Source organism: Mus pahari, unplaced genomic scaffold (genome assembly GCF_900095145.1).
Source record: "Mus pahari unplaced genomic scaffold, PAHARI_EIJ_v1.1 scaffold_9561_1, whole genome shotgun sequence".
NCBI lineage: Eukaryota > Metazoa > Chordata > Mammalia > Rodentia > Muridae > Mus > Mus pahari.
This window is the reverse complement of record NW_018392351.1, coordinates 33,576-42,439: the sequence shown is the minus strand read 5'-3', so window position 1 is coordinate 42,439 and position 8,864 is coordinate 33,576. Positions and strand designations below refer to the sequence as shown.

General features: G+C 41.9%; 1 pseudogene; it reads right to left on the bottom strand.

Annotated features, from left to right (window-relative positions):
* Nucleotides 1-180: 180 nt before the first annotated feature.
* On the bottom strand, nt 181-2,964 carry LOC110314967 (annotated as a pseudogene).
* Between the last annotated feature and the right edge of the window lie 5,900 nt (nt 2,965-8,864).

Here is an 8,864-nt window from a genome sequence, read left to right as displayed (position 1 = left end):
TATAAAACTCAAATCATTGTTTTCTTGCCTAAGTGCTTGGGTCACTTTACTTCAAAGCTCAAAGTAGGACTAGATCACATATCCAGATAATTCAAACCCAATTTTCAAGCTTTCCTCAAAGATTCCTTATCAAACTATTTTTATTGTAATTTGGGCACACATGGTAATACCTTTGAAAGGGCATCTCCATGACCACCAACCCCCTCCTTGCTGTCATTGAAGATCGCCCACCTGGAGGCTCAGGCCATTCTTCGTTCTCGGGCCTCAAGGCAGCGATCTGTAGTGTGAGAACAAGAATATGTTCAGGTACCAGGTCCACTTTATTTCCCAAGAGAAAGGAGAGGACTCTTCAGTATTCAAAAATGACTGGTAGCCAACTAGGTTTGTTTCCTCTATGATAAAATATTTAGGATGAGAAAAATAAATGAATCCTGACTTACTGGTATTGGATAGGTCAATGATATTTTCTCTAACGATTCCATGCTCCTCACATAGTTTTGCAAACTCTTCCTTGATGTCTGAACTCAAGTTTGGTTTTCGGCCTGTGAGAAGAGCAACAGTAAGTGTAGGAGCTGTATTGTGTGCATTGATCACACCCTGATTGAGGGGACAAGGGCTTCCCCTTAAGGTTGGGAAAATTGTTAGCAGCATGATTGACAGGTATTGGTATGATCTATGCTGGATCTGGCATCCACTAAATATCCTCCTGTCACACTGAGAAATCAGAGTGCTTCAATCACTATGCTCGAGGGATGATGGAGTTGAGCATCAATCTTCAGGAGGTGAGAAAGAGGCAGGACCAAGATTGGATGACCATATTGAAGATAGAGGTTCTTTCTTCTTTTCCAACCCCAAGAACAGTGTCTGTCTGAAAATACTTTGCCATAGAGTTGGAAGGTTTTCCCATCTTTTTGTTAATAAGATGAAACATAATATAATTATCACAGTCTGTCTTAAGTATAGTAAATGTATTGAATCCATCATCTGTGGAGGAAATGGAACACAGCTCAGAAATTTTTTGTTCTGAAGGAATTGATGGATACCCTTTTCTTGTTCTGTGAGAAATATAAAATCATTAAAATACATATTCTGGAAGACATGGGTGAAGTGTCTGATGCTTTCTATCTGTATTTTTCTGAATTTCAAGAAGTACCTTCTAGAAAAAGGGACTCTGAGAGGTCCAGACCACTAGTGAACAGTCAGCCACAGAAGCACCACTCTCTCATCCTCTCCTAGGCTTACCTACATCCTTCTGCTGCTTCAGGCAACATGTTTCTATCTTTTATAAGCTTGGTGTATCAAATTTTCTGCTGCTAAACCCTGAGTGATGTCAACCGGTGCTAGCCACCAGGCAGTATCAGTTAGATTCCATCTCCCCCCTACTTATCCTACTTGCCTGCCACAGGGTGTTAGCTATTAGATGGTACCCATTTGACTAGTAGGTACAAGTTCATGAGTTCAAACTCCAGCAGAACACACACACACACACACACACACACACACACACACACACTGAAGGTATTAAGGTTTTCTAATCGTCTTGTGGATAGATATATAGACATTTTATTTACTCACATGCCACAGAATATTCACCAGGCTTTTCTGTTTTGTTAGCAACCAAAAATATTTCAGAGTACTCTTCCTCTATACTGTAAAAGAGAGTGAGCTGCTGTGTAAGGGATTTTGATCTGGCTGGGTTCTTCACCCACTACACTATATTTATCTCCAGTTTCTGATTCCACTTAACTTTTGAATATTTTTGTAAAATTAGCAAAAGGCTTCTATTTACATTATTTCCTTTATATCAGATGCTTTAGCAATCACAAATTTGCCTATTATTTTATAAAAGGAAAACATCAATCAGTTCTCATCCTTATTACAACTGCAACTACTTCCAAGTTTCACCAGTGCCTCGCCTCAGCCAGTGGTGTAGATTATCAGCCAGATTTCCACCATCTGCCTCAAATTAGCACTATGTAATGGAGCCTGATGTGGCTCCCAGATCCGCAGAGGACTGTTATTATTATTATTGTCTTTAATGCAGGAAAATGCAGGTCGAAAGGGGGTGGATTTCTTTGGCTAACAACTAGTGAGAAAAATATAATTCATGTTCGCATAAACTTAACTTGTGATATTATGTCTCATTAATGTGGCTTCAGAAGGGTCTCTGATCTTTCCTTATTGAACTCCTACTGAATTAATTCCTGTCACCAACTCTTGTCTCTGACTTTTGAAAAGCCCTGGTTATGAGATCTCGGTTCAGTGTCACATGGAACATTCTAGTTTTGGATACAGCCTCAGTATGTGTGTACACATGTGCATTCTGATAGGCATCTCTCCTCCCAATCCCGTGATTTGTAGGCATGAGATGATAACAGGTTTTCATTTCCTATTTCTCAGCTAGAAGCTTCTCACTTTCACAGTATGGAATTTAAAAGCTAAGGAATTCTCCAAGACATGGATATCCTCCACAAAAAATCTCATGTTGCCATGTTCTATCTTTTCCCTTTTGTCAGAGGCCAGGATAATAGAATACCATTCCCCATTAATCTGTAATAGATAAGCAAATGGTTAAGGGAGAAGAAGCAGGGATACCACATGCACATGTTTCCAATTGAAATATAGCCTATGGATTAGGGCCTGAGCATTCAAAGGGGTAGATCTCATGCCAGTTGTCACAATACTTATCATAATGTCCCTGCCTCTCAGTGAGAACAGAGGCAAACATTGTTAGATCTGAATACCTGATCTTAAAGCCATTCATTTGTCTAATAGATTGGGGCACTATACCCATCCCCTCAAAGGACCTACTTGGCTTCAAGAGTTCTCCAAGCACATTCTGGTTCTGAAGTAACAATTCACTGATCCTACCTTTTCTACATTAAAGTTCCTTGACATAGAACTAGCTTCTTCTGCAAGGACACAGACTAGGGTCAGACCCAATCACGGCAGCAGCAGCTTCATTTTGGTAGGGAATAGAATTGTCTTTCGGGACCATGTCTTTCAGGTGATGGTACCTACACTCCATTCCCCAGCACCTTTGCTTGTCCTTATATACGCTCCGGGTTTTTTTTTTTTTTCCTTCCTATATGGGTCTGCTCTACCTCAGTCAGGCTTTGTGGAATGTTTTCTCATTTATTGATGAGAGGCCAAGGATTGTTCCTGCCCTTTTCAGACTAGGCCATCTCATCACCTATGGATTGATTTAGTAGTCTTATGTTTTGCAAAACATATTTCCATGAGAACAGTGGATGTTTTAGAGAGCTGCCATCTGGACCTAGATGCAGCTTTGGATCTGGCTTGGAATCAGAAATCCAGTTTTGGAGGGGGTGGGGACTGAACTGTGAGGTCAAACATGTAGAGAAATTTTGCTTTAAGACTTGAGTGTGGAAGAAGTTGAGTTACGAAAATTTTGCAAAAGATTCATTTATATTTCATGTGTATCATTTTTGCTTTTGCATGTGTACCTGAGTACCATGCCCAGGCCTGGTGCAGTGCAGGTCAGAAGAAGGAGTCAGATGCTTTGAAACTTGTTCTTGCTGAGGACCCAGGTTCAATTCCCAGCACTCATGTGGCATCTCAAAACTGACTCTATCTTCAGTAACAGGAAACCACACACTTTCTTTTGACCCCTGTGGCTTCCTGTACACATGTGGTGCATATAAACTCATTCAGGCACATACAAATAAAAATAGTAAATCTTAATTTAAAACAATTATCAAGAAAAGTCTTCCAAGGCTAAGCTGATAGCTGCCCAAAAGGCTTCGACCTTTGTACAGATAGCACTGACCTCAGAATCCAAACTGTTGTCAGGAGCCAGGTTGCATCAACTGTTTACCTTTGAGAACATTGGACTTGAACTAACTGGACATAATCTCATCATTAATGAAAAATACAAGTATTATTAAAATTCATATTTGCTGATGTTGGTCCAAGTAGATATCATGCCAAAAATCATGCTTCCAAAGACACACAGTTACAATGGGAACATATTTTGTATCAGTAGACATTTCATTTACCATGGAATTAGAAACATAAACTAGTGTTTGATGTGGGAATAAAGAATTCGAGAAGGAGGCAAGTACTCGATATACTTTATTTCAACTTTGCATCAGCTTTATATGGTGTGTACTATTTTATTCCTCTTACCATAGTATTAGTTAAGACTCAGAAAGATTAAGTAACTGTATGAGGTCATATAGTCAGTCAATGTGAAAACTTAGATTTAAACCCAAGACTCTCTAACTCAGGAGCCTTTGTTCTTACTGATTCCACTACACAGGTTGGGATGTTTTTACCATGAAGGGGAGATGGTTAAATAGGAGAAAGAGGAATAAACAGTGCTATAGAGCTCTAGACATTTTGGACTGGGAGTGTACTAGCAAAGAAACTGCACATGGGTTTCTTTAAATATGGAGGAGTTGGTGTGGCTAAGACTGAGTGGGGCATGACAACTGGCTCTCTCTTGGTCTACAAGCATTTGCTGGATGGTCTCCTAGGGGATTATCACATTCTTCCCTCCTCTGACTTCTCCTCCTCCTCCTCCTCCTCCTCCTCCTCCTTCTCCTCTCCTCATTCTTCTCTTCTTCCCACCCTCTTCTTTTTTTGATTCATCATGGTGTCTGCACACATGTGCACGTGATTGTGCCTTTGCTAGTATATGCAGAACTCAGCACAGGACACCAGTTGTCTCCCTCTATCTCTTTTTACTTCATCCCCTTGAGACAGGGTCTCCTTCTGAATCTGTAACTTAGTGTGTTTCAGGTAGGCTGGCTGGCAAGTAAGTCCCAGCAATCCCCCAGTCTCCACCATCTACCCAGTGCTTGGGTTTAAAGCAGCCATGACCAGCTTTTTAATGTGAGCTCTAAGCTGGACTTGAGCTTACAGTGAAGTTCTGAATGCTCTTTGATCTGTGGCAATCCTCCTGCTCCAGCCTCCTGAACACTGGGATTATGGGTTGTAGCACCTCATCTGGCTATGGATTATTGCTTTTCTAGTAATGAACTAGAAGATGCTTCTACAGCAGAAAGCACAGTGAGTACCTTCCACACCCAACTTCAGCTCAGGGACCATCCCTGTCACTATGAATGTTAACACTCCTCAGCATGTATAGACTGTTCATGTGAGAAGCTAAAGCAGTCAAGATATGACTAGACAAATGTGTGGGTAAGGGGTTTAAGGAGTTTATTTGTAACCAACTAAGGAGCCAGTTGTAACTAGCTAGCATTTTTGAAACTGACCAATAGGAAAATGATTTAATGACCTTGACCTGATTCTCACCTTCAACTAATTGAACAAATAAATCATTCAAATAGCCTGTGGAAACATTCAAGCCACATATATGATGCCAGGGTATATCTGAGTCCAAGAAGAACATCAGTGAAAACAGGCTTATTTGATTAATGTCCCAGAGAGGAAATATTCTGTAGTCTCTCTAGCATCCAGAGTGATAATACACACTGCTGACCCTGGCTCAACATCAGTTCTGAAACACCTGCTGTGTCAGTGACAGAGTGTGGCCCCTGCCTCCCTTCAGCCTTGAGTTGGCTGAACAAGTGTCAGACACTGGAGCTACTTGCCTTGCTTTGCTATGATGATATCTTCCTGCCAGACAACTGAGAACTGCCCACCTGCTGAGCTGTACAAGAGCCTACTTTGCAACTCCATCAAACTGAAACAAGCAACAGAACCGAGCTGAAACAGAGGGATAGGTCCTTGGGTTTTCCCATATATATTCAGTGCCATACATTAAAGATAGAGCCTTGATCAAAGAACTTTGTCTTGGCTCCTTATTTCGCTTGCTGTCTTTCCTTCCATCCCCAGTTTTTCTTTCAGGAACCCAGTAACCCATCGCTGCTGTCTGCTACAGTTGGCACCAGAACAAGAGACCTGAATATGGAAAGACAGATTTAGGGACAGCAAGACCAGCTAACACCAGAGATAACCAGATGACTAAAGGCATACTGCCTGGCCCAAAGATCACCCCTCCTGCAGTGAGGACAGATTCCAGGGGAACAATTTGATTGTCTATGCCTCTAATTTTGAACTGTCTTTCTTAAGATGACTTATACTTAAAACATTCTTCATAACCTTAATGCTGTGAAAGCATTGCTTGTACTCTTGTCCCCTGCAAGGTGGCATCTATAGCCAAACTGATTGTATGAGGGTGCAATTTCTGCACAAAGACGAATATATCCAGATAAGTCTGTCTTTGCTTTGTATGACTGGATGGCTGCAGTGAGCTGCATTATTGCTCTCATAAGATGATTATTCTTGTAATCATCCTAATTACAATATATGGGTGACTTAAAAATCCTGAGCTTGTGATCAAACTGCAATCTGCAGTCAATGGAATGCTGGCAATTTTAACCATAATTTTAAAGTTTCTTTTGCAATATTAGAATATATCCATAACATTTGGAAAGCAAAACCCAATTCTAAGCAGTCTATTTTCTTTAAAAATCAATAACAAAACCATTATTCTCAGGACACACAGTTTGGCTGGCAATTCTTATATATGAATGCATGACAGTGCAACTTTTAATGCTGCACTAAAGAGACATTGTTTTAAATCTTATCTCTTATAAATCTAGTTTCTTGGATAAGAATTACATAAAATAATATTCCAATTTAGAAGTATCCTTAGAGGCCTAGTTTCCTGGGCTGGTTCATGCCACATGTTGTTTAAAATGACTCAAACCCTGAGTTAACAGTTTTAAGCTAACTTTCTTGTAACCAATGTTACACCTTTTTACTCATACCCAATAATTTACAAGGCAATACTCTATGACCAACATATGCAGAGCATATTTATACCTTTAATACCAATCAGAAAACAAATGAAATGAATACAAGAATCTTATAAATAGAGACCAACCAAAGATTGGTTAGCCCCTTCTGGTTTCGGGGGTTGCCCCTTGTCCATCCCCCATCAAGTGGGTCAGAGGCTTGGATGCCCACCTGGGGCTGATTGGAAAGCATCTGGAAGCCCATCCATGCCTGACTGACCAGAGAATAGGGAACTCTCGCCATGTTGGGCCTCTTTTCTTCCCCCACTTACCCTGGACCCCCTTTTTTTGTTCCCAAACTCAGATTCATTTTGACCCTGGGAAAGTCCAATTAACGACGACCAGAATGGAAATCCAATCTAGGTGCTGACACTTAACCTGGCCTCTGAAGCTGAATATAGACTATCGCCAGCCAGTCCTGAACAAGATCTAGATGTCTGGCTGGAAAAATTTTCCCAGGCATGGGCAGAAACTGGAGGAATGGGACTTGCAAAACATCAGCCCCCTGTGTTTGTAGAACTCAAGCCAGGAGCAGATCCAGTGTGAGTCTGCCAATATCCAATGTCCCAAGAGGCACGGAAGGAGATCACTCCCCATATCTGGAAACTTCTGGCCATGAGAGTTCTCAGGCCCTGCCAGTCAGCCTGGAACACTCCATTATTGCCTGTGAGAAAGCCAAAGTCCAATGACTATCACCCCGTCCTAGATCTGCAAGAAGTTAACCACAGAGTAATGGACATACGTCCCACAGTACCTAACCCTTATACTCTGTTGAGCTCTCCACCTCCAGATCAGAAATGGTATTCTGTCCTCGACTTAAAGGATGTTTTCTTCAGCATACCCTTGGCCCTCAAGAGCCAGGAGTATTTTACCTCTGAGTGGCATGATCCTGAAAAAGGCATTAATGGACAACTTACCTGGATCCACCTGCCTCAAGGTTACAAGAACCCCCCCACTTTTTTTGATGAAGCTCTTCATGAGGACCTGGGTGAGTACAGAGTCAATAACCCAGATATAACTCTTGTTCAGTATACAGATGACCTTCTTGTTGCAGCAGAAACTGAAGAAAAGTGCAAGAATGGGACCCAGAATCTCCTACAGGCTCTGGGGGACATGGGATATCAGGTGTCGGCCAAATAGACACAGCTCTGTAAAACTGAGGTTACTTATCTTGGCTACATTTTGAAGGAGGGCCATCGGTGACTTTCTTCAGCAAGAAAAGAGACTGTTCTCAGTATACCCAACCCCCATAGCCCAAGACAGGTAAGAGAAGTTCTTGGGGTCTGCAGTCTTTTGCAGGCTATGGATTCCAGGCTTCACTGTAATAGCCAAACCTTTATATGAGGCCACCAGAGAGGCCAAAGAATTTGCTTGGACTCAAGATTGTCAAAAGGCCTTTGATTAAATAAAGCTCCTGCTTTAGGGCTCCCAGACATCACAAAACAATTTCATCTGTACATAGCCAAGTAGAAGCAAACAGCCAAAGGGGTCTTGACTCAAACTCTGGGACCATGGAAATGGCCTGTGGCCTATCTGTCAAAGAAATTAGACCCAGTGGCAGCAGGATGGTCACTCTGCCTATGCATCATTGTGGCCATGGCATTACTGGTTAAAAATGCAGATAAACTAACTATGGGACAGAATTTAACTGTTACTACCCCCCCCCATGCAATCCAAGGGGTGCTCAAACAGCCACCAGACAGGCAGCATAGTAATGCCCGTATGACTCACTATCAAACCCTACTAATCAATTTTGGCCGACTTACTTTCCAGTTAATTTCTTTAAATCCAGGAACCCTCCGCCCTGACCTGGACTTGGAAGAGCCACTCCACCAATTCAGTGAAATCTTGGCACAAGTATGCAGTACTCGACTGGTCTTAAAAGACTTGCCTTTACCAGGGGTGGAGCAGACTTGGTTCATGGATGGAAGCAGTTTCATTCAAGAGGGACAGAGGAAGACAGGAGCAGCAGTGACCACAGACAGAGGTAGTTTGGGCCCAGTCTCTCCCCCCAGATACCTCAGCTCAAAGGGCTGAACTGATAGCGCTATCCCAACCCCTCGTCATGGGAAAAGA